Genomic DNA, 25883 nt, shown 5'->3' on the forward strand with positions numbered 1-25883 from the left:
AACAACTTTATGCTAATAAATACAACAATTTAGATGAAATGGACAGGTTCCTGGAAAGACATGAACAACCAACTTTGACTCAAGAAGACATAGATGACCTCAACAAACCAATCACAAGTAAAGAAACTGAATTAGTCATTCAAAAGCTTCCTAAAAAGAAAAGTCCAGGACCAGACGGCTTCACATGTGAATTCTATCAAACATTCTAGAAAGAATTAGTACCAACTCTCCTCAAACTCTTCAAAAAAATCGAAGTGGAGGGAAAACTACCTAATTCATTCTATGAGGCCAACATCACCCTCATACCAAAACCAGGCAAAGATATTACAAAAAAAGAAAACTACAGGCCAATCTCTAATGAATATAGATGCAAAAATCCTCAGTAAAATTCTAGCAAATCGTATCCAACAACACATTAAAAGAATTATACATCATGACCAAGTAGGATTCATCCCAGGTATGCAAGGATGGTTCAACATAAGAAAATCAATTAATGTAATACACCATATCAACAAATCAAAGCAGAAAAATCACATGATCATCTCAATTGATGCAGAGAAGGCATTTGACAAGATTCAACATCCTTTCCTGTTGAAAACACTTCAAAAGATAGGAATACAAGGGAACTTCCTTAAAATGATAGAGGGAATATATGAAAAACCCACAGCTAATATCATCCTCAATGGAGAATAATTGAAAACTTTCCCCCTAAGATCAGGAACAAGACAAGGATGTCCACTATCACCACTATTATTCAACATTGTGTTGGAGGTTCTAGCCAGAGCAATTAGACAAGAAAAAGAAATACAAGGCATCAAAATTGGAAAGGAAGAAGTAAAACTATCAGTCTTTGCAGACGATAAGATACTATATGTCGAAAACCCGGAAAAATCCACAACAAAACTACTAGAGCTAATAAATGAGTACAGCAAAGTAGCAGGTTACAAGATCAACATTCAAAAATCTGTAGCATTTCTATACACTAGTAATGAACAAGCTGAGGGGGAAATCAAGAAACGAATCCCATTTACAATTGCAACTAAAAGAATGAAATACCTAGGAATAAATTTAACTAAAGAGACAAAAAACATATATAAAGAAAACTACAAAAAACTCTTACAAGAAATCACAGAAGACCTAAATAGATGGAAGGGCATACCGTGTTCATGGATTGGAAGACTAAATATAGTTAAGATGTCAATCCTACCTAAATTGATTTACAGATTCAATGCAATACCAATCAAAATCCCAACAACTTATTTTTCAGAAATAGAAAAACCAATAAGCAAATTTATCTGGAAGGGCAGGGTGCCCCGAGTTGCTAAAAACATCTTGAGGAAAAAAAACGAAGCTGGAGGTCTTGTACTGCCTGACTTTAAGGCATATTATGAAGCCACAGTGGTCAAAACAGCATGGTATTGGCATAAAGATAGATATATCGACCAATGGAATCGAATAGAGTGCTCAGATATAGACCCTCTCATCTATGGACATCTGATCTTTGATAAGGCAGTCAAGCCAACTCACCTGGGACAGAACAGTCTCTTCAGTAAATGGTGCCTAGAGAACTGGATATCCATATGCAAAAGAATGAAAGAAGACCCATATCTCACACCCTATACAAAAGTTAACTCAAAATGGATCAAAGATCTAAACATTAGGTCTAAGACCATAAAACAGTTAGAGGATAATTTAGGGAGATATCTTATGAAACTTACAATTGGAGGCGGTTTTATGGACCTTAAACCTAAAGCAAGAGCACAGAAGAAGGAAATAAATAAATGGAACTCCTCAAAATTAAACACTTTTTTGCATCAAAGAACTTCATCAAGAAAGTAGAAAGACAGCCTATACAATGGGAGACAATATTTGGAAATGACATATCAGATAAAGGTCTAGTATCCAGAATTTATGAAGAGATTGTTCAACTCAACAACAAAAAGACAGCCAATCCAATTACAAAATGGGAAAAAGACTTGAACAGACACCTATCAGAAGAGGAAATACAAATGGCCAAAAGGCACATGAAGAGATGCTCAATGTCCCTGGCCATTAGAGAAATGCAAATCAAAACCACAATGAGATATCATCTCACACCCGCCAGAATGGCCATTATCAACAAAACAGAAAATGACAAGTGCTGGAGAGGATGCGGTGAAGGAGGCACACTTATCCACTGTTGGTGGGAATGTCAAATGGTGCAACCACTGTGGAAGGCAGTTTGGCGGTTCCTCAAAAAGCTGAATATAGAACTGCCATACGACCCAGCAATACCATTGCTGGGAATCTACTGAAAGGAATTAAGGGCAAAAACTCAAATGGACATTTGCACACCAATGTTTATAGCAGTGTTATTTACAATTGTAAAGAGAATGGAAACAGCCAAAATGTCCATCAACAGACGAGTGGCTAAACAAACTGTGGTATATACATACGATGGAATATTATGCAGCTTTAAGACAGGATAAACTTATCAAGCATGTAATAACATGGATGGACCTAGAGAACATTATGCTGAGTGAGTCTAGCCAAAAACTAAAGGACAAATACTGTATGGTCCCAATGATGTGAATCAACATTTGAGAATAAACTTGGAATATGTCATTGATAACAGAGTCCAGCAGGAATTAGAAACAGGGTAAGATAATGGGTAATTGGAGCTGAAGGGATACAGACTGTGCAACAGGACTAGATACAAAAACTCAAAAATGGACAGCACAATAATACCTAACTGTAAAGTAATCATGTTAAAACACTGAATGAAGCTGCATCCGAGCTATAGGTTTTGTTTTGTTTTGTTTTGTTTTTACTATTATTACTTTTATTTTTCTCTCTATATTAACATTCTATATCTTTTTTGGTTGTGTTGCTAGTTCTTCTAAACCGATGCAAATGTACTAAGAAATGATGATCATGCATCTATGTGATGATGTTAAGAATTACTGATTGCATATGTAGAATGGTATGTTTTCTAAATGTTGGGTTAATTTCTTTTTTTCTGTTAATTAATAAAAAAAAAATTTGAAGCTTTGCTTACATTCTACTGACTCCCACATCTGATCTATTTCATCCACTCACAAGGCCTTTATATTCAGATGCCTTTCAGATTTAAATTCCTAGTCTGACCTCAAAATATCTGGGCCTGAATGAATCACCCATACCTCAAGCCTGATGTGCCCAAACTCATGATCACCATCTCTCAGAACACACTTCTCCCATGTTCCCTATCTCAGTAAATGATACCACTTACTTACAATTCAAGTCTCAAATGAACCACTCTGGAGTCTTCCTTGTCCCTTATTCCCATAACCAATCAACCACTGAGCTATGATCAATTTTATGCCATTATATCTTGATCTGCATCCTCACACCCAATCCTGACCCCTGCCTGAATTCAGCCCTTTATTATGTTTTTGCTGGTGTTGGTGGTGGTTCTGGCCTACTATCGTGGTTTCCCAAATGGTTGCACTCTAGTTCTTCCCCCACATGGCAAGTCAGAACGAGTTTTCTTAAACCCAGATCTCAAGTCTCTCCTCTGTATTCTGATTTGCTACTTAGCATGGCATTTGAAGTCCATTATGCTCTCGTCAATTTGCTTATTTCTCAGATTATTTTTTCCCACTTCCCAATGTGTTCCCATGGTGCATACCTTTACGTGCCATCCTATTCACCCTTCCCCCATGGATGGTTTCCCAGTACCTCCATGACTTTCCATTTGTGGTCCCTTTCCCCAGAATTCTTTCCTTTCCCTTTTCTGACTGGTACACATCCATTCATGCTTGAAGAACGACCTCATCTGTAGCCTTTCTGATCCTTGTCTCCAGGTGCAATGAGATGTGTTCTCCTCCATATCCCTGTAGGATTTATGCTAGACCACAATTACATGCCTTGGAAAAGCAAAGAATTATGAAAAAATATGACATTCTCATCACTGCCTAGCTCCCCTCCCCCACTCTCCACCAGATTTTGAAATACTGAAGGCAAGTTTACCTTAATTATCTTATATGTACTACATGTTCAAGAAATGCATGCTAAATGAGTGCAGGAATGAAGAAATGGTCTTCAATGACCAGTTTGAAAAGAGCAGCTTTTTCTTTTTAAAATTTTAACATGATATCTTGAAAACATCCTGACCAAACAACACTTTGAATTTTTTTTTTTTACTTTATTCTTTAGAGCAGTATTAGGTTTGCAGAAAATTTGCAGAAAAAGTATAGAGAATTTCCGTAAATTCCATCTCCATTCTTCCCCTCCCATCTTAGTTTCCACTATTATTGACATCTTGCATTAGCATGGTACATTTGTCACCATTGGTAAATCAACATTGACACGTAAAAATTATTAGCTAAAGTCCATAGTTTAACTTAGGGTTCACTCTGTGTGATACGGTTCTAGGGATTTTGACAAATACGCATTGTCATATCCACTATTCCTGTATCATGCAGAATAGTTTCATTGCCCTAGAAATGTCTTGTGCCCCACATATTCCCCTCTCTTCCCTTGCTGAACCCCTGAACATCACTGATTTTTTTTTTTTAACTGGCTCTACAGTTTTGCCTTTTTCAGAATGTCATGTTGTTGGAATCATATGCTACGTAGCATCTCCAGGTTGACTTTTTTCACTTAACAATACATTTTCAGGTTCCTCCATATCTTTTCATGGCTTGATAGTTCATTTCCTTTTTGTCACTCATTGTATGAATGTACCCCAGTTTATCCACTCACCTATTAAAGGGCATCTTGCTTGTTTCAAATTATTGGCACTTTTGAACACAGCTGGTAAACTTCCTTATGTAAGTTTTTGTGTGGACATTAGTTTTCAACTCATTTGGATAAATACCTGGGAGTGTAATTGCTGGATAATATGATAAGCCTCTGTTTATCTTTGCAAGAAATTGCCAAACTGTTTTCTAAAGTGGCTGTACCATTTTGCACTCCTGCCAGTAATGAATAAGCATTCCTGTTGATCCAAATCCTCACCAGCATTTGCTGTCAGTATTTTGTATTTTGGCCATTCTAATAGATGTGTAGTGTTATCACATTGTTTTAATTTGCTACTCCCTAATGACATATAATGTTGAACATATTTTCATATACTTATTTGCCATTTGTATATCATCTTTGATGAGGTGGCTTTTCAGATCTTTTGCTCATTTCAAAATTGAGTTGTTTGTTTTCTTATTGTAGAGTTGTAAGAATTTTTTGTGTGTTTTGGATACTTGTCCTTTATCAGATATGTGTTCTGGAAATCATTTCTTCCATCTGTGACTTGTACTTTCATTCTAATAACAGAGTCTTTTGCAAAGTAGAGTTCTTAATTTTTTTTATTAATTAAAAAAAATTAACTAACACAACATTTAGAAATCATTCCATTCTACATATACAATCAGTAATTCTTAATATCATCACATAGATGTATGATCATCATTTCTTAGTACATTTGCATCAATTTAGAAAAAGAAATAGCAAGACAACAGAAAAAGAAATGAAATGATAATAGAAAAAAATAAAAATAAAACAAACAAACAAAAAAACACAAAACTAAACAAAACTAAAAAAACTATAGCTTAGATGCAGCTTCATTCAGTGTTTTAACATAATTACATTACAATTAGGTAGTATTGTGGTATCCATTTTGAGTTTTTGTATCCAGTCCTGTTGCACAGTCTGTATCCCTTCAGCTCCAATTACCCATTATCTTACCCTATTTCTGAGAGTTCTTAATTTTAATGAGGGTAAAAACAAGAAACTTAATTTCAATGAGAATAAAAAAATAAGAAAAAATAATAAAAATAAAAAAATAAGAAAAAAATTAACTTATTTTTTTCTTTTATGACCGTGTCTTAGTGTTGTATCAAAAATTCATTGCCAAACCTAAGATCAACTAAGTTTTCTCCTGTGCTGTCTTCTAGAAGTTTTCAATTTTGTGTTTTACATTTAGGCCTGAGTCAAATTTTGTGATAGGTGTAAGATGTGTATCTAGGTAATTATTATTACTTTTTTTTGCATGTGGATATCAAGTTAACACTATGAGCCTTTGCTCTTTCTGCCATGATTTCTACTTCAAAACCAACCCTTTGACCCAATTGTTGAAAAATTTAGAATCAGAGTCTTTCATAGCTACATCAGGGCACAAGTGTACTGAACGTTTAGTGAGAAAGGGTTTCTCTTATAAGAGCAAAGGGTCCACTTTTTGAAAAAATGTTAATTGGATTGCCACCCCCCCAAAATAATCTTCCAGCCTGAGTTCCTCTTTATTGCAGAAAACAGTATTCAAAAAGAGGATATCACTGAGAGTAAAGAGATAGGGAAACACCAACCTCTGCCACAGCCACATCTTCATCACAGTAGCTTGTTGGAGAGATTCCAGAAAGGAAGAAGCTATACTGAGTGATTTGCTTAATGATAAGGGCTAAATATATTGAAACATGCAATTACATCCTTTCCTTTGGTCTGTTCTTTGGGAGTCTGGAAACAGGTGGCCCCTTATAGCATTCCTATAACTTCAAAACTGGAGGGGAATTATTTTAAGTATTAAAGATCTAGAAAGTTGCTTTACCTGCAGGCTGGTCATAATAATAAACGTCTTCAAGAAGAATGGAATATTTTGTAACTAAAGCCACTCCATTTGGAGTGCAGTGTTATTGCATGGACTTGGCAGAGAAGTTAAGTCAAAATGGTCTCCCTCTGAGTCAGTTCTCTCCTCAACTCTTCAGTAAAGGCATGGGAGCAAAAGGCTTTGATTCTCTTTGTGCCTCAAGGAAAAAACAAAATGAGGAAAGGGCCCCTAGCTGAGCAGAAAAAAAACAGAAATGAAGGAAAGGAAACAATGGTCACCCATAGTTGAGTTAGTCCCATGTAACCGCAAGGGCTGAGTCAAGCCAAAAGAAGGGAACTACTCTTTTTCTCATTTCTATCTCTCTTCCCCTCTCTCTCTCCCTTTCTCCCTCTCTCCCTCTCTTTCGATGTCTGTAAATTCTGTCAGAAAACAATCTTCTCTTTGGTGCCGGCTACGCTTCTTCTGTTTGTTTTCTCTCATGGCTTCCTCCTCTTTTGCTGCTTATGCCTTTTCTTCCTAAATACTTTCCACTCACTCAGGCCAAGCTCTTACTGATGGCTTCATTTATATGAATGTGGTAATTAGCTTTAAATCTGGTTAGAAAACTTTCCCTCCAAGGTGGGGTGTACTCTCAGCTGCCTGCAGATTAGCCAAGAGTCTGCTACAAGGAATGTTTCCCAGTTTGAGAAGACAAAATAAAAAAGATTTGGCTCAGTTTTCGATTCTGAAGGATATAGCTGGCCTGGGTGACTCCAAAGGTTTGCATTTTCTGGCCATTGTCTTCATAACAAAAGTACATTTTCGCCACCTGAACTTAGCTGACTTCAGTTTGCTATTAAGACAGCTTATGGAGCCTTAGCAATGACAAAGAGTGCATCTGTGTTTACTCAGGTGAGAGAGAAGCCTGCACTCTGGAATATCCCATCCCAGGTCATCCATTATAAGAGGTCACAGGAAATCTTGCCATGACTGAGCATCTGCAAACCCAGGCACTTCAATGGGAGACCCACTATGTGGCCCTAAGGTGACCAAACATTCCTGGTTTGAAGGAATTGAAGAGTATTGCATTTCACATTCTTTTATTTATATAAAAAAAAATTCTCAAATCAATCTCCTTTATTTCCCCAGTAGCTGCCAACACAGAAATACCTCAGTGATTCCCTAATGGAAGCAATTCTGAATCACTTGATACATGAATGAACTATCGATTTTAAGGGAATTTTAAGTATCAATACTTTCATATGATAAAAACAAAATATTTTTAAAAATCATAAAATAATTGTTTTGTTTTACAATCTTTTACCAAGGAACTTTTCATCCAGCTCAAGGATATACCTTGAGTGTTAGGTCTTGTGGATGCCCTCATATGAATCTTACAGGTGACTTCACACTGGAGGGTTCAGAACTCCTACAGACCATAAATTGGCAAGAATATCACCCTTCAGTGCTGTAGGGTAGGATGATTCACGGGGGAGACAGAGGCAATGCATTTGAATCAGCTCTTTGCTTAGAGCCTAAAAAGCTTCATCATCTGCTGCAGCATTTGGATATGAATGTCCAGTTGTGCCACCAATTTGGTTTTCTGAAGAGCGAAGGAAATTTTCAGGAGGGGGGACTATCAGAATCTGGGCAGTCAAACCCTTTCCCCCACAGTCAGCCTTCCTAAGAAATCCAACCACTTATGTTCAATCTTAAGAATCCTGACACATTGGCCCAGAATGGTAGATTTAGGTGGTTAAAGATAGTGATTAAATTACTGGAATATGCTAGTGTTCAGGACCCTTGAAAACACAGTATTTTTCTTCATTGGCATTACGATCATGAGCAATATTTTATGTCATTCCTCATTTCAAAAATGTGTGTGGGTATCTTTCTCCTCAACAGCTGAGCATTTAAGTGTGGAAAAAGCAGTGTTTATATTTGGCATTCATTTCTTTGCACAGTGTTCTCAGCATAAGTACATTCAGTAGCTGAAAGTTGATAGTACTGAATGTTTTACCATTTCCGGCAATATTAAATGATGATCAGGAAATTTATTTTTTTGGCCAACAATTTTTCTCTGTGACTAGGCAATACGCAGGCTGTCATTCAGGTGATAGTTCTCTTATTCAATAGCCATATCATTTCTTGCCTTCTACAAATAGTTCCTCTGTCCTCAGTTCTTATCCCAACAAACGTCTTCAGAGTACACCATTGCACATAGAACAAGTCAATTAAGTGAGAAAAGTTACAATGCCGAAGCCCACGTTTTCAATGATTGAAAATGCAGAAATTTTCCAGCACTTCTTCCTCACATGAGAACTTATAGGTGTTAAAAGCTGATTCATACCATACATGAAGTCAGTATTTTGATGTAATTCTACTCCACAGTATGTATTAATAATTGTTCTTCCACTGTGTAATGCCATGGATATTAGCAACATTTGAGTCATTGAAAAATAACTTTGCCAATAGCATGTTCTGATTTATTTCTGAACATAATAATAGACACTATCTTTGCGGCTGGTTTTGCATCTTTTTTTTTTTTTTTTTTTTTTTTACCAAGAGTGTGAGTCTATTTATTTTTGTTATTAGATGCACAACTGTGAATAACATATCCGTAATTTTATTTTGTTCCATGCTTTTAGTGACTTCATTATTCAATTTTGAAACTAGAGATTATTTCTTTTCTATTTTTTCTGAAAAAACTCCATTGATTCTGTAGAGAAATTGTGCTTTATTTGAAAAGTTTTACAAAAGGTTTAATGGTTTCACATACATTGTTTGACTAGGACTCAGACTGAAGATGCAAATGGGAAAATGGGTCACCAATCCACTAAAATTAGGAGTCTGGAAATTCACTGTCAGTTTTCTTTCTATATTATTCTTACTTGACTGCTTGTGCTAAATCATCACCTTCATAAATTAATTTGTCTAACAGCTTCATTCTTCTATTTACAACATCCTTTTCATTATTTTGTTTTTAAAAAATAATTCTGAATTATAATATGTTCCACATTTTATCCCTATTTTTATACTTCAGTGAACCACATTTAAGTCATTAGTCCATTGATTTTGTGTGTGAATTGAAGATATAACAATATAATAGTGACGTAAAACAGAAAACACACCCACATAAACAATGTAGGTTTACAAAGCTACAGAAAGAGAAGCTGCTCTCAAAAATTTGAGGAGAAAGAAGATAAGAAATGGACTTCCAGGAGAGTGGGAGAATGATTGGAATGTAGTGTGATCGGTGCGGATTTGAGGTTCATGGTTGCAAATATAAAGACCATTTGCTAAAGGCTTTGGTTTGCACAGTTAAAAAAAAAAAAAAAAAGAAACAAAATTTCCATTTCTAACAGATGATATGATTATCCTGGTAGAAAACTCAAAATAAATTACAGCATCAATACTCAAATGTCAACTGCCTTTCTATATACATTACGAGCAAATAGCTGGAAAATGTAATCTTAAATAGGATCTCATTAAAAATATATAAAGTATCCTGCAATAAATCGAACAAAAAAGTACAGGTTTTTAAATATAAAAATATAAAAATTATTGAATGATTTAAGAACACTTACATAAAGGGAATGATATGGCATGTTCACAAATAAGATGGATCGGTTTCATAAAGAACTTAATTCACCCCCAAATTGATGTATAAATTTAATGTAGTTCTAATTAAGACTTTATAAGAATATGTTGTCAGTGGGGAGGCAGGAGACAGACCCTATCAGAAATGAAGATGTATTTTCATGCAATAATAATAATAACAATAATAGGGGGTGTGGTATTGGTCTAGGGATGGACAAATAGATTAACGGAATAGAAGAGAGAATCTAGTAAGAGACTCATGCATTTATGGAGTCCTGATTTGTAGTATGTCAGTGGAGAAAGCACAATTCAAAAAATAAAATGGTGCCGAGACAACTAGTTTCCAGTTATCCAGCTGAAAAGAAAATTAAAATTAATTTCTTACCTTATACCATACACAAAAACATCCATACATATTAAAGACGTAAATGCAAAAGGCAATTTAAATATGTATTTAGCAAATAGAGAAGACAGTCCTTTTGACATTAATATAGGAAAAATTGTCCTATATCAGATACATAGTACACTAAAAGGGAACTATTTGAATTCACGAAAATTAAAACCTTCTAGATGATAATGTGTCTGAGTTTCAGCATTCATTACAGTTAAATCGGAAGCCTAAGATAGGAAGAATTGAAATGGGCTGTAAGTCTAGCTAGAAACTATTCTACTCAACATAGTTATGGATACAATAGAGGTGTTTCTCTGCCTCCTTTTAGTAAGATCAAATGATTAGTGTTCCAAAAGTCATTGTATTAGATATAGAGGACAGCTACAGAAAGAAATATAAATGTAGCTTGGTAGCAGTCAAGAAAGAGATGTAGAGAATCCAAATTAAGGAAGCTAAACCTAGACCATGAGTACCAGCAGCTAACTCCTAAGGGACGATGGCTTTCAAGGAACGGCCAAAGGAAAATGGATAGATGACAGGCTGGATGTGCTGGATGGAAAATAAATCCAGAAGGGACGGGTCAGCCATCAGTTCAAACCCTCTTCCTCTGCATTTCCAAGTTTTCACAGCCAACACCCCTGAACACACACCACCCAAAAGGTCAATTCAAGATAGTTCCTGCAATAATTATATTCTAGAAGAAGCATACTGGGTGATCGATGGAGTTTTAGCTCAGATCTGTCTTACAGTGGGTCCAGTGGGGCCCCAGACCCATTCGGTAGTTATTTTCCCAGTTCCCGAATGCATATTGGCTAAGCAACTGGCAGAATCCCTACACTGGCTCTCTAACTCCCACAGTGAGGGCTATTATGGTGGGAAAAGCCAAGTGGAAGCACTAGAACTGCCGCTACCTTGTAAAATAGTAAATCAGAAGCAATACCTTTCCAAGTGTCTATGCAGAGGTTTGCCTCTCTTCGAATGCAACCTTGGGGGACTTTGGGGAGATCACCTTTTACTCGGCTCCACCCTCTCCAAATGTGGGGGCTCCACCTGGGCTCTCTGCCTTCTCTGGGGCACACTTCAACCCCTCCCTGGGCAGCCAGTCTCTCCCCAAACCCCAAGGAATGTGCTTCACTTTCTCCAAGGTCTGAGGCAGGTCAACTCTTTCACTGCAAGGAGGTGGAAGGCCCATCCTCTGCCTTCGGGGCAAACTCACCCTCTCCACAGGCGTGGGTGGGTCCGCTCTCCTGGCCTGAGGCTTCTTGGCTTCAGGCCTCAGCCACCAGGGCTTTGCCTCTGAAATTATTTTTCCTCCAGTGTGTCCCTTCAATTTGTCCCAGTCCCCAAGTCCAGACTGGCAGTGGCTCTGTTTATACAGGTCCCACAGCACTCTTGTTGGCTTTCCATGCAGTAGCCTTGGATCATGCCCATCAGACAGAAGGAATTTCCACAAATCCTTCCTGGATAACTCCATGTCCAATCCTGGCTTTCAACGAAATTGCAGGCTGGTTCCACATTTGATTAAATCCCCACACAGGGCACTATTCTCTGGGGTCTCCCTTTCTGGAGGCTCAACATTTTCCAGAACTTCAATGTCTGGTTTCTTTGTACCCAAGAGCTCAGTTCTCAGCTTATCTCTTTCCTGTCGCATTCCACTATAAGCTGCAAGGAGAAACCAGGCTGCACTTTCCACATTTAATTTGGAAATCTCTTCTGCTAAATATCCAAGTTCATGGCTTCTAAAATCTGCCTTCCAGTCAAAACCACTAGTCAATTTTGTCAGATTATCTGCCATTTCAAAACAAGGATTGCCTTCCTTCCAGTCTGCAATAGCACATGCCTCATTTCTTCCTAGAACCTGGTCAGAGGTATCTTTAGAGTCTACATTTCTCTCTTCAAAGCATTCTAGGCCTTCTCTATCAGGCTTCTCGCAACTCCTCCAGATTCTTCCCTTTATCCATTTAAGAAGTCGTTCCAACATGTTTGGTATTTGCAAACCACAGCAGCACCCCACCCTCGGTACCAAAATCTGTTCTAGTTTGCTAGCTGCCAGAATGCAATATAGCAGAAGTGGAATGGCTTTTAAAAAGGAGAATTTAATAAGTTGCTAGTTTGCAGTTCTGAGGTCAAGAAAATGTCCCAATTAAAACAAGTCTATAGAAACGTCCAATCAAGGCATCCAGGGAACCTTGGTTTAAGAAGGCCGATGAAGTTCAGGGTTTCTCTCTCAAGTGAGAAGGCACATGGTGAACACAGTCAGGGCTTCTCTCTCAGCTAGAAGGGCACATGGCGAACACGGCATCATCTGCTAGCTTTCTCTTCCTACTTCAGTCGGCGAGCCTCTCCTGTGGAGTTCATCCAGACCCTCCATCGGAATCGTCAGCTTCACAGCCTACCCTACCGATTTTGGACTCTACATCCCCACGGTTACATGAGACACTTTTATAAATTTTATATTTACGAATATTTCCAGTTGATTCTGTTTCTCTGGAGAACTGTAACTAATACAAGGCAGAAAAAAGTTAACAACCTCAATTCCACCATCTCTCTGGATTTAGACTTAAACCACCCACTTAGCCATGACTTATGGGTTTATAGTTGGTTTCTCCTGCACTCCTCACACCCAGTACCCAGCTAGCCCCACTCTAATTGTAATCACCTCTAAAGTGAATATCACCCTTTCCCCTTCCCACCATCCTGATTGGCTTCCTGGACTGGTAGCCAAAGTCTCCTTGTCATACCTGGAAGCCTGCTGCCCTACCTACTCATCCTCATCCTCTGTCTTGGGCTGACACCTGCCTCTTGCCTTAGCTACCAGCAAACAACTCAGACCTTCTGAACTATTCCCCATTATCACTAGCAGAGGAATATTCTATTATGGGGAGCACTTGCTGTGAGGGGAGATATATTTAAGCTAAAAAAGAAGTCTATCTCTCTGTCTGAGACAAATGTCCCAAGACAGGAGTGATAGCATTCTTAGTTTCCAATACCTTTCCTATCCTTGTCCCAGAGCTTCCCACTGCCTGCTAAAAGTGAACCAATTCCAGATATGAGAGATTTGCCTGGATAAAGTCCCCTTCTGATTCAGCCATCAAGAATTATGCCATACTTCAGAGCTGACTCAACTGGATGTCTTCAGTGTGGTAGTGACTCACATTATCTCTTTGCAAGCTAGCTGCCAGCTCTTCAGGACCAGTTATGAGAGGGGAAAATTTATTTCCCAAAAGCTCTGATAAGTGTTCACATGGCCAGCTTCCCTTGTTGTTTTCCCAAGTACTCAGGTCACTGGGAGCCAGGAAATCCAGCTGGGGCCATTTCAATGAGTTGTGCCCCCAGGGAAACTGATGGTGTGGAAAGGTTAAAGGATATTATGGAAACTGAATTTTCGTGGATCGATCACCCTGAATCTGTACCAAGGGTCTGATATTTGCCAAAATGTAAATTACTCTCCAGCCTCAGAGCCAAGGGCAATGTCTTAAGAACCTGGGGTGGCACTTAATGAATTAAGTGAAGAAAGCAAAGTTGGATTGCTTACCATGAGCTGGAGTCTTCTCCATTAGTCCTTTTACTACGGGGGTCATGAACTTCATGTTAACCCAACAAGCCAAGCCCCATATTGCATCAACCCACATAAGTCTGCTTTCTCTAGGTAACACTCTAGTATCTCCTCCTTCCTCCTCTCCAGACTTACCAGTCCTGGGTCTCCTTCATTCAGCTGATTAATTTCAACATACAGTTTTGGTCACCTACTTCCACATGCCATAATATAATCCAAGTTACAAAACAATAAATAAGTGCCTGCCCATGCAAGGAGACAAAATCAAAAACAAAAGCAAAACAAAGAAACAGACAAAAGACATCCCTTTTTCTCAGGAACTAAAATAGTTCCATTTCCCAAGGACCCTGTGAGAGTTTACCTAATACAGAAATCTATATTAATGTATTAATTAATAATTCAGGATCTATTTATTCCACAAATATTTTGTGTGTTTCTATACTATACCCCAGGGGTTCAGTTTGGGAAACATTAAATCTGTGAAGTGCTGTGGGGAGCAGAGGTATATAGATATCTAGAAACTATCTGGAAATCCAAATAGAGACTTTAAGAGAAAGTCCGGTCTGGGTATGAACAAGGACAAAGCTACCCTGGAGGAGAGAAGGCTGAGAAGTACACTCTGGGAGTGTCCAACACTTAAAGTATACAAAGCGCAAGTGAATTCGGAGAAGATGACGGAGAAAGAATGTCAGTTACGTATGAGAATTAAGTGCTGTTTACAGAACACAGGGGAGGCAGCATGTTTCTCAGTCGTTAGTATCCTCAGTTAATAACACGTGGTGATTTTAACAATGCCCCCTAATCATCAAAGGCATATAGGAACTTACTGCCCTCAAATTACATCCCATAGGCACGAAACCACCCAATCTATCTAAAAGTGAGCTGAGTCTGCATGCTGTCCTTCTTAACGGGGATGCGACCGAGAGTTGAGGATTCAGCAACCGGCCAAATGGACTCATCCAGGAAAGTGCATTAAGATCGAGGGAAGGGTTGACTCCATGCCAGGATTCAGATTTCAGTTATTGGCTACAACTGTGTGCCACTTACCAGTGGAATGCTGCCCTGCCCTCTGCTCATGACCCAGGTCACAATTCACTGAAGTTTCACAGTACATTTCTGTGGATGTTTGGAAGCAGAAATGCAGATATATAGAAGAACTGCATAAGATTAAGAGATTCAGTATAGTGCAGGCTTCTCATTTTACCAAGGAGGCGTCTGAGTCCAAAAGATTATTAAATTGGGCAAGGCTGCAGATTCAGAGTGCCTGGGAACCTTAGGTCCTGCCACGGGCAGGTCCTTTATAGTCACTATGTCTCAGTGAATTCCTCTTTAAAGTGAAATAATAATCCCTATACCACAGGGTATTTATCATATAAATGAGATCATGAATGCAAAGCACTTCGAATAACCTCTGACAAATAGTGGCAAAACCGACACTCAGTGCTGATTCCATTGAGCTATGCTGCTTCCTCTATAAACAGAAGTTAGAAATGAATTTACTGAGTCCCTTTCACATGCATAAACCTATTGCTAAGCGTACGATTTATACACACACTTGTTCAGTATCACTTGGGCATCTGTTTGTCAGGGAGTGGTTGGGTGCTGATGAGCCCATGCTGAACAAGAACTGGTCTCTTCCCACTAGGGAGTGATAGAGCAGGCATTACAGCAGCTGCAAGACAGATAGATTTGCAGGGTCTAGAGGCAAAGAGATGAGATGGGAAATTCTTGCCATTGTCTAGGCATGTGGCATCAAGGACCTGAACCTCCATGGTGAGAGGAGGAAATAAAGGAAAGGATAAAGTAATGAGGTATGAACATAAGGCTGTTATTATAATGTATCTATGAAATACCTGTTCTTCTGTGCTACTGGTGAGTGATGTGTTTCCATAAAGCCAGCTGGTACTCAGTATTTACTGCTATCCTACAAAGCAGGGTACATATTAGGTGTTGTGTCCAGGTTCTTGCACATAATCAAGGGTGAGGCCCAGAGTTTCTGGTTAGGAACTACAGAAATGGGGTTTGAGACCATCTGCTTTGCCTCTTGACAAATTCATCGAGGGCATGACAGATGTTGTTTAGACGGTGAAATAGTGAGGAGGGTAAACCAATGTTCATAACCACATCATTCTTAATAGCCAAAAGTGGGGAGCAACCTGAATGCCCAGAACAGATGAATGGATAAACAGAATGTGGTATATATGTACAATGCAGTACTATTCAGTTGCAAAAAGGAATGAAGTTCTAATACAGTCTACAACATGGATGGACCTTGAAAACATTATGCCAAATGAAATAAGCCAGATGCAAAAAGAAAAAAAAATCAAACTATTGCTTGATTCCACATATATAAAATATCTAAAATGCACAAATTAATATGGGTGGAAAGTAGATTAGAAGTTACCGGGGGCCAGGGGAGGGGCAAATGGGAAGTTATTACTTAATGGGTACAGAAATTCTGTTTAGAGTTATGAAAAATTCTTGGTTATGAATGTTGGTGAATTAGCACAATACTGTAAATGTAAGTGTAATTAATACCACTGAAATGTACACTTAACAATGATTAAAATGGGAAATTTTGTGTTATATACATATGTTACCACAATTTTTCTTTTCTTTTCTTTTTTAAAGGGAAGAGAGTTGTGCAAATAGACGAATGTTTATCTTTTGCAGGAATGTGTGCTTGGCTCCAGGGACCGTGGCTGTCCACTGGAATCCACATTTGGTAAAGTCGCCAAGGGAAGGGGCTTCAGACCACACCCTGTTTTCCGCAGCCTCCTTGGGTCTGCTCCCCGGGCCGAGATTCCAGGCTGACGCACTGCCACGCTGACTGCGGCCGGCGACAGAAATGGTCACTGGTCCGTGAAGGTACCGCCCCTAAACACTGCCCACCCCCCTGTCCTGCCCCAGTTATGACCTAACCTTTCCCCCAGCCCTGCTCTCACTCCCCAACAAAGGGAGAATGGTCAGCAACTTTCAGAAAGTAAAACAAACACCGAAGCTTGCTAACATCGGACTCTGCTTCACAGCTAAATGGAGCATGAACTTCGAGCATCTGGAACAGAACTTCAATTCAACCCCCTCCGACAGGTGCTGGGCACAAAGACTGCACAGTATATTTTGCCCTGGAAAAGAGTCTCAATTATTTTTGTAAAAAAAAAAATTGCCTGGGAGAAACTTTCATCTTGTGCTTAGAGAAGCAAATGGAGAAGCCATGGTGCCCCTTTTCTTTCTTTACCTGCACTCCCATGAGAAGGTCCCACCCCACCTCAAAGCTCAGGGGAGAAGTGAGATGTCTTTTCCCCCTGACTTTAGTATATGTATTCAGGATGAGGCGCACAGGAATCTTTCCTGTCTACCTTAATCCACCCCTCTCTAAAAGGCCCACCATCATGGTGCACGTTGTTACATTAGTGGAAAGCATGGGCCTGAGAGCCCAGAGGTGACCTAGCAAGTCAATTCCCCTCTCAGGCCGCGCGATCAGCATTTGAACAATTCAGGGTTTGGGCTTAGGCCCAAATTCCTGTGCCCTAACATTCTGTATGGGGGTGGCATCATTCAAACCAGGAGAAATGTGATAGCACGAGGTAGCTACTAATAATTATCCTGGCATAACCTGTGCTGGGGAAGCCAGGTCCTACAGCTACTACAGCCCTCAGCACACCCCACTGGGGGCTGCCCAGAGAGCTCCTCTGGCCTGGTCATCAGCTTACAACTTGGCTCCTCAGAGCTCAGTAAAAGAGGAAGAGGTTACATGCTCAGGAAGGGAAGTTTCCTTCCCTCCACTCTCTAGCTCCTCCTCACACAAACTTTCCGTCTCTGCCCTCACACCCCATCCTGGGCTAGCCACATTCTAAGTTCAATTGGCTGCACAGCACAGTGTCTGTTGGGTTTCAGACTGCATGGGTTCAAATGCTGATGTTATAATTTACCACTTGACCTTGGGCAAGTTATCGAAACTCTCCAAAGTAAGTCTTTGGAACTTATTTTTTTTTTTACTTCAGTCCATAGTAAGAAACTTGTTTGCCTTGGTACTCTAGCATACATGCATATACACACATGTAACCGAGAAATTGGGATTCAAGATTATGGTTGCTGAATCATTATTTAGATATTCCTTTTTGGTTTCTGGCACATTTCTGGTATATAGAGGGGAAATATTACAAATCTTTGAACTGTAATCCAGCTGTCTTGATCTTTATCTTGTGCCCTTTTCATTGTAAAAACCTTGTGACTGAATCTCACTTGTACCCATTTTATTTGTTTTTTTGACTTTGAAGTCTTGGGATCCCTAAATACAACCCCTAATATTTATTAATAAAGGTTTTGGGCCAGCCTAGAACTAACCCACCCCAAGTCCAAAGTTATCTTGAAAACCAAGACTGGCTCTACCTGAAATGGGCCTGCCTGGCATGCGTAGTAGCTTAGACTTTAGCCTACCAGTCACCTGTACCTCATTATAATGCTAAAAATCATATCCATCATCGTTTTAAGGCTGCCATTTTCTTACGTATGTTCTGTGACTAAGCATGTCATCAGTCTGTGCCTGCTCAACTATTAGACCTCCTCTGATCACATCATCAGCTCATCGTGCTCATCCTAAAGCCTGCCCATCTTTTGATACTAGAAAGCTATCAGAATTATTGCAGTTCAGGGAGACAAATTGTGGGGCCCATTACTTATCTAATATCCTGCTTCTTGCCTGGTGATAAACTTTTTCTCTCTTTGAAAGCCTAGTGTCTGAAGAATTGGTCATTTGAGCGAAAGAATTCATCGTCTTTGTCTGGGCATACACACATACACACATATATATAAATTGAAGCAAAAATTTAATGGCATAGTATTTGTTCTTGACATGTTCTAAGCACTTAGTATTTATTCTATTGCTTTTGTTCTCTCTCTCTCTCTTTATTTATTTATTTTTTTTGCATGGGCAGACACTGGGAATCAAACCCTGGTCTGCGGCATGGCTGGTGAGAAGTCTGCCTGGTGATCCAAGCGTGGGGGGTGGGGGTAGGGGTGACCCACCCCCTTTCTCTCTCTCTGTCTCTATTTTTTTTACATGGGCAGGCACCGGGAATCAAACCCGGGTCCTCTGGCATGGCAGGCAAACATTCTTGCCTGCTGAGCCACCGTGGCCCACCCTCTATATTTTTAATAAATGCTAGTCATGAGCCATAAAACTGATTTCCTAGTCTACCAAATGGTTGAGACCCATAATTAGCAAAGCTCTGCTCTAAGTTTTAACGTCCACATGTAAAATGAAGACAATATAACTACTTTCTTCATAGAGTCCTTATGAGGATTAATAAACTGATCATACAAAAGTACTTGGCGTTGGTATAATAACTGTTTAGTGAATATTAGGCAAGGCATTGGCAGGAAATAAATCTTTTCATACATCAGGTCCAAGATGGAAACTCCCAGGAGTCACACCCCTGATGAACTTAAGCATGAACCGAGTGGCTTTCCCATTGGGTGTACATAACATCAAACAAGTCTGAATTTAGGCTACTGTTATGGATGTAGTCATGTGAGGATCTAGAGTCATGGGGTGCCTGAGGAGGGAGGGCCCAAAGGACGGGAAAGACCCAGGTTCCTATGGTGGTGTTTACTTGATGAACCAATCTTGAAACTACCATCTCAAGCTTTCTTTTTATTTAAAAATTAATGAAATCCCCTCTCCTTTAAACTTTTTTTTTGTGTGTGTACATAACAGCTGATAGTTTCTGTGATATCCTTTCCCTCCTCAGCAGGAAGTAGCTGCATATTTAAATTGCCTTTCAACTTTTGAGGATGAAAATTCTTTAAAACTCCCCTATGGAGTTCAGGGCTCTGAAACCACAAAGGTACCCACAGTAGAATATCTCTTTATGGTTCCTACATCTTCTTTTTTATTTTATTTTATTTTATCATTCCTGCAAGGCTTGTGAGAAAAAAGGAATGCTTTAGACTTCCCATTTAGCCAAGGCAAATGGCGCCACAGTACTACTTCAGGGAAAAAATGGGGGATTCAGAAGCCTTACCTACACTTTTCAATGGAAATGTAACTCCCTCAAATGCTAACAATCAATTGAACAATAGCTCCCTCAAATGCTAACAGTCAGTTGAACCTAAACCATGGAAAGGGGAGAAGCCTAGATACAATACCAGGCTCATGCCGGCCAGGGTTCAGCAGGTAGGAGAGAAAACAACTTATAAATTCTTCAATGTTGCTTGTCTTGGAAGGTAATTAGCTTACTGGCTGACTGACTACTAGTTAAAAGGTTCCAGGGAAATGGAAGGAAAATAACCAACAAGGTGTCATAACACTGAGGACAGAGCAAAATGTTATTTCCACCCTCCTGTGCCCATGGCTGTCATTTTCCAACCCCAGGGCAAGTTTGCTCATGATGATGAGAGGTATCTAAGGCTGGGGCTGGCGAGAATGTTGAACGAATGACGGGGCAGGACTTCAGCGTTCCATCTAAATCACTGGTGATCCCTGCCACGGATTCTAGCCAGCATCGTTCAAGTCGAATTGGTCCTTTCTTTCCCTTATGCTGCAAACTTTCCCCGGGTTTAGTTAAACTATGCCAGGTTGGTAATTCTGACAACTACAAACTGAATTTTGTACCTCTTTGGCTTCCAAATAACTAAGAAAGAGTGAGTTCAATAAAAATTTGCCAGATCAAAGTAAGCAATTTAATATTTCAGAATAGGAGTTCTAAGGCTAGGTCAAAGATAAATACTCAGTCCAGGGTCCTGCAGTGAACAAACTGTAATATTAAGTTTTCTTTTAAAAGGCATACTTAAGGGAGCTGTTAATAAATACAAGAAGGGGAGATGGAAACAAATATTTACCAATACCTGTTATCTTATCAGGTACTGCATTTACATTTTCTCATTTATTTCTTATACATTGTAGTTAAATTATCATCCTATTTTTTTGAAAAATGAAAATGATTAATAGCCTGCCTAAGATTATGAAGCAAGAAAACATCAGAATTAGGATTTAACCCTAAGCCATTCTTGTGCAAGAGTCTATGTTCTTTCAACCATACTACACTATCTTCCAGGAAGAGTAAAAGCTATATGAAAACAGTAAAGGAGTGGAGAGGAACAGAATATGGGAAGAATGAAAAAAACAAAACAAAACAACAACAACAAAAAAACAGTGAAAGTTGGAGAGAAAATGGATAAATATATACAATGGGAAGATGGGAAAAGAAAGACATGCAAAGAAAGAGAAGAAAGAATGGTTGCTAAGTGCCTTGGCATTTTAGGAAAATTTGATGATTCAGAATTTGAAATGCATAATAAATTCTTCTGGATGCCTGGAAGGAGCCAGATTTGTTGCAGTAGAGCTGTTCTTCCTAGCACCCCAAGTCTAACTGACTCAAAAGTTTCTTCAAGCTATTTGAAGCAAGAACTAGGTAGGAACCCAGGCTAACTATGATCTCACTCAGTGATAATGAAAACGGAGACTGAGTGGCGTTTCCCATAGTACCAAAGGGATGATCCCTTGACTTTGCAGTTACCAAAGAAGAAGCATTTTAAGACCAGTCCATACTAGATCTTATTCCTTCTCTGGTCTATGCCTTCCTTTGAGTCTTTTAGCTGCCATGAGCAGATGCTTAGGATAAGAAACAATGTCAAAAATTTGTTTACTAGCTGTCTTTAAAGCTCTCTTCTTTAAACTCCAAACCCACTCTTCATCTGCTACTTTGTGGTGCTGGGTCTCCGACTCTGCAAACCATATTTCTGTTCGGCCGCCTGGAACTCTACTAGATTCTGTCAGAAAGAGGCACAAGGGAGAGACTGGCAGAGAGGAAGGACAAGAAGGGTTCCTTCCTCTTTGCTAGGTCCTGTCGGCCCCACCCCAGACAGTTTATTTCAGACTCAACTCAGTCTCTCAGTGGTCTCAGCATCTCAGCCATAACCTTTCTTCAGAAGTCTGAGTCCCTGCCCTGAGGTCCCTCCTCTGAGTCCTGCAGGGCTTGTTCTAACAAGGCTATGCCCCTTCCAGGGTCTGTTTACCAGCTCTGTGGGGAGGCCCATCTTCAAATTCCATATCCCAATAATCATAACCTCTTCCCTTTGCTTCCCCTGGCCCTATGGATGGTGACTGCTTCCGGCAATTGCTACCTCTGTGATTTGGTAGTGTTCTCCCCTTTGCATCTACAGCCCTTCAATTCCTTATATTAAGGATTGTTTATTAGAAAAACTGATTGGGGTCTGTTTCCTGGACTGGTGTTTGCTTGATTCATTATCACTTTTTTACCCATCCAAGAAAACACTAAAGAATATTCCAATATTATGTGGCTTATAGCCTCTGGTGAAAGTGTGATTCCTTCAGGAGTACAAAGGAACCGTCCTGCAGTCTTTGGGGCAGACACGGTGGAATTTGTAGGCAGTCCACAGCCAAGCTTTGAGGTCATGCTCTGAAGAATTTTTAATGGGAGACGTGCTTTGGCTCCTTTCTTGACTTTCCTCATGTTGGAAATTGGGGGTCGAAGTTGTCATTAAATTTAAGCTCTTCTGTCTTACATGTGAAAGATTCAATGGTGAGCATGACAGTTTACTTCATTCAGGATGCTGAGGCAAAGGGATTACTGTTGTTCACAAATATTTGCAGTTTTCCTTCATCCAAGCGCGTGGTTGGATCACATTTCCCTGCTCCCTTGTGGTCAGGGTTGCCACGTGACTTATTTTTGCCTTTAAAACACACGCCAAGGCAATCTGTGCCATTTTGGGTGGAAGCATTAAGAGTAAGCACATGATTTGTCATCTGCCTTCCCTTTTTTTCCATTTATCAGTGGTAGCTTGAGAAGGAGCTTCCTTCATCTGGTTCCCTTAGTGAGAATAATCCAGAACAGATTCCCACTCCCCACCAGCCAATGTTTAGTGGCCACATACCCTGAGTGAGAAATTGTTGTTTTAAGCCACTAAGGTTTGAGGTTATTTATTGCCACAGGATGGCCCAGGTTTTACAGAGAAGAAGCCCTTCTCTAGTCTCCAGCAGAAATGTTAAACCGCAAGAAATCACACATACTTTCTGGACAAAGAAACTATTTATGGACATTTTTCAAATATTTCATGTTCTTTTCCCTGATTGCAGTATGTTCAATCTTATCTTCTGAGAAGGATACACAGAGATTTTCATCATCTCACGTGTATTGTTGAATGCTAGTCTTCCCAAGAAAATCAGAATTTGTCATATACAACTATTAAAGAGCCACAGATAAATCAAGGGATTTTCCTAAAGGTTTTTGTTTTGTTTCGTTTACCTAAAGGTTTTATATAGTAAATAGGGATAACTTGATTGAAATTTCGCTTGCCTGCCCCAGATTTTATGAAAGTTGAAATTTTGCTTTAGTGAAGTAATGAATTTATTCTTTGGATTACAGTATGTCAACTAAAGTGTCAGGAAATGCTATTCCGGAGCGATATAACTCAAAATTTATAATGGTCCTTGAAAGAAAAGGAAACTACAGATACAAACAAAATAAAATACAGTTAGAGAAACTTTGTGGACCACTTTCTATCTGACCACACACACACAATCCATCTCTCTTTCTGCCCTTAACCCCAGGCAACCACTAATCTGCCTTCTGGCTTTATGTGATATTTTACATCTTTGAGAATTTGTAAAATAAAGGTAAAATAAATTGCAAAATAAAATAAAATAAATGAAATTATATAGAATGTATTTTTTGTTTGTTTAACTTCTTTTAGCATAATGATTTTCAGTTCCATCCATTTTGTGTTATTAGTAGATCATTTCATTTTTATTAGAGTGGTATTTCATTGTATTGCTACATCATATTTGCTTTTCCATTAGTCCATTGATGGCCATTGGTGTTATTTCCAGTGGCTATTTCAAGTAAAGCTGCTATGAACGCTCGTGTGTAAGTTTTTTTGTAAACCACATTCTGATGCCAGCACAGATAAAAAATCTGATCCATAGCCTAAGCCCACAAAGATATATTCATTTTGACTACATACATTAAAGCCATCTGTTCTTCACTGTCCCTAACCACAATGTGTCTTCCTAAGAGAGGAGGATGCAAATATTGTCCACAAGCAGTCTAATTTGCAGCCTCCTCTTAGACAGAAAAGCAAGAATAAAGGAAGAAAGACTAAATGTTTCTTTCTTTACAATAGCCACATTAATATCCAAATAATACATTTTCATTGCTGAGAAATAGAAAATACAGACTGGCAAAAAGAAGGAAGTAAAAACTACTCACAACTCTTCCTCCCAGAGGTAATCTACTATTACTTTTCATTTCTCTCTCTCTCTATGTATATATCTATGTATATATATATATATGGCACGAATATGTTTCTTAATAAATCAAATGATTTTTATCAGACCCTGAGAAATGCAATTTTCAGGGTTTTGTGGGTGAATAGTGTGTCTCAGAGAAGTTGCCCAAGTCCAAATGTGGCTGCTAGGTAGCATGTCTACAGGGGGAAAAGTTATGTGTGCCTATTTCTGTAGGAGGGACTCCTAGTATTTGGGTTTCCTTGGGTGCTCTCTCAGACATGAGTGTCCCAATTAATTTCTTATCAAACTAAAACATTTACTAAGAACTGCAAAGAAAGATGGCAATGACTAGAGGCAATAGAAAACAGTACCTATGTGATAACTGAATGGAGATTATATGAATGTAGAGAAAATACACCTCACAAATTGAATCTAATATTATCCTTTTCCACCAAATGCACAATGAAATCAGTCTGCAAACACAGAAAAGGAAATGACAAAACAACAGATGGGTCACTTTTTCCATAGGAGAGAAAGAAAAAAGCACTTTTCCTTGCATTTTGTCACCCAGTTTCACAATGGGGACTCTCAGAATTTTGTTTTCTTAAAATCAACCATCTCCTCACAAGAGCCAGATGAACTTTAGCTGCAGCTCTGGCCAAATCTTCAAGGCAAATCATTCTGTTGACTAACTTTTTGAAAGACACCAATATAACAGGCTGAGTTGGCCCCCAGTGAGAATTCTGTCAAAGAATTTGGACTCTTCTGTGATTGAAAGAGAAAAATAACCTATTCTGAGAGGATTTTGTGTTTACAGATATTCTACTCATCTGTTCAGCATTTATGATGATGCTGAGCACATGAAGCTCACAGTAATCTGGACTGGAAGCAAATCTTATTGGCTCTTAGTAATTATAAATACTCTGTGTCTTACCTAGTCTATTTTTGCTTGCCCTTACCCACCCCCCAGTGCCCAAATCTTCAGCATCCACTGAAGGACATTTGCAGAAAAGGTGGGCTCTGTGTAGCAGCTTCAGGCTTCCTAAACCCAAGTACTCCTTGTCTCCGTTCTTCTCTTTTTCATTAAGTGTGAGATTTGCCTCTTGGAATATCAAGTGGAATTCCAGTCGTCCTCCAAGTAGGAGATCTGTGGCCATTTCTTCCTCGGTTCTAAACAGAAGGGAAAGCTGAATCATTTTTCATTAGTGTCAAGCTAAGTCTTGGCTTCTTGTCCTTACAACTCCTGTTCTAAAAGCTCAGAAGACTCGGCTATAGAGCTTTTTATGCTTAGAATCCTTTTCTCTCACTTCCACTCTCAGTTACCCCATTAACAGTTTTAAGACAAGGCTCATAGAACATAGAGACATTATTTTATGTTACTCATAACCATACTTCATTTCAAGAGAATTGTAGAAAGGCCTAGAAGAAAAGGGAGGGAGCATTGTTGAGTGTTAAATGAAAATAACTGGTTAAGAGCCAAATCAAACTTGGAAAGGCAAACAATAATGTCAGTACTACAAACTACGAACATGAACATGTTCATGTC

The 25883-nt window shown here is 39.1% G+C and overlaps 1 long non-coding RNA gene across 1 annotated transcript in view; it reads left to right on the forward strand.

The window, feature by feature from the left end:
* The window catches only part of LOC143655108 (uncharacterized), a 93647-nt gene extending 76703 nt beyond the window's left edge, over positions 1-16944 (forward strand). Inside the window, exon 6 of the long non-coding RNA XR_013162053.1 lies at positions 16759-16944. This is a non-coding gene — a long non-coding RNA (uncharacterized LOC143655108). The remainder of the gene's footprint in view (positions 1-16758) is intronic.
* The last annotated feature ends 8939 nt before the right edge of the window (positions 16945-25883 follow it).

The sequence above is a fragment of the Tamandua tetradactyla genome, chromosome 14 (genome assembly GCF_023851605.1).
Source record: "Tamandua tetradactyla isolate mTamTet1 chromosome 14, mTamTet1.pri, whole genome shotgun sequence".
NCBI lineage: Eukaryota > Metazoa > Chordata > Mammalia > Pilosa > Myrmecophagidae > Tamandua > Tamandua tetradactyla.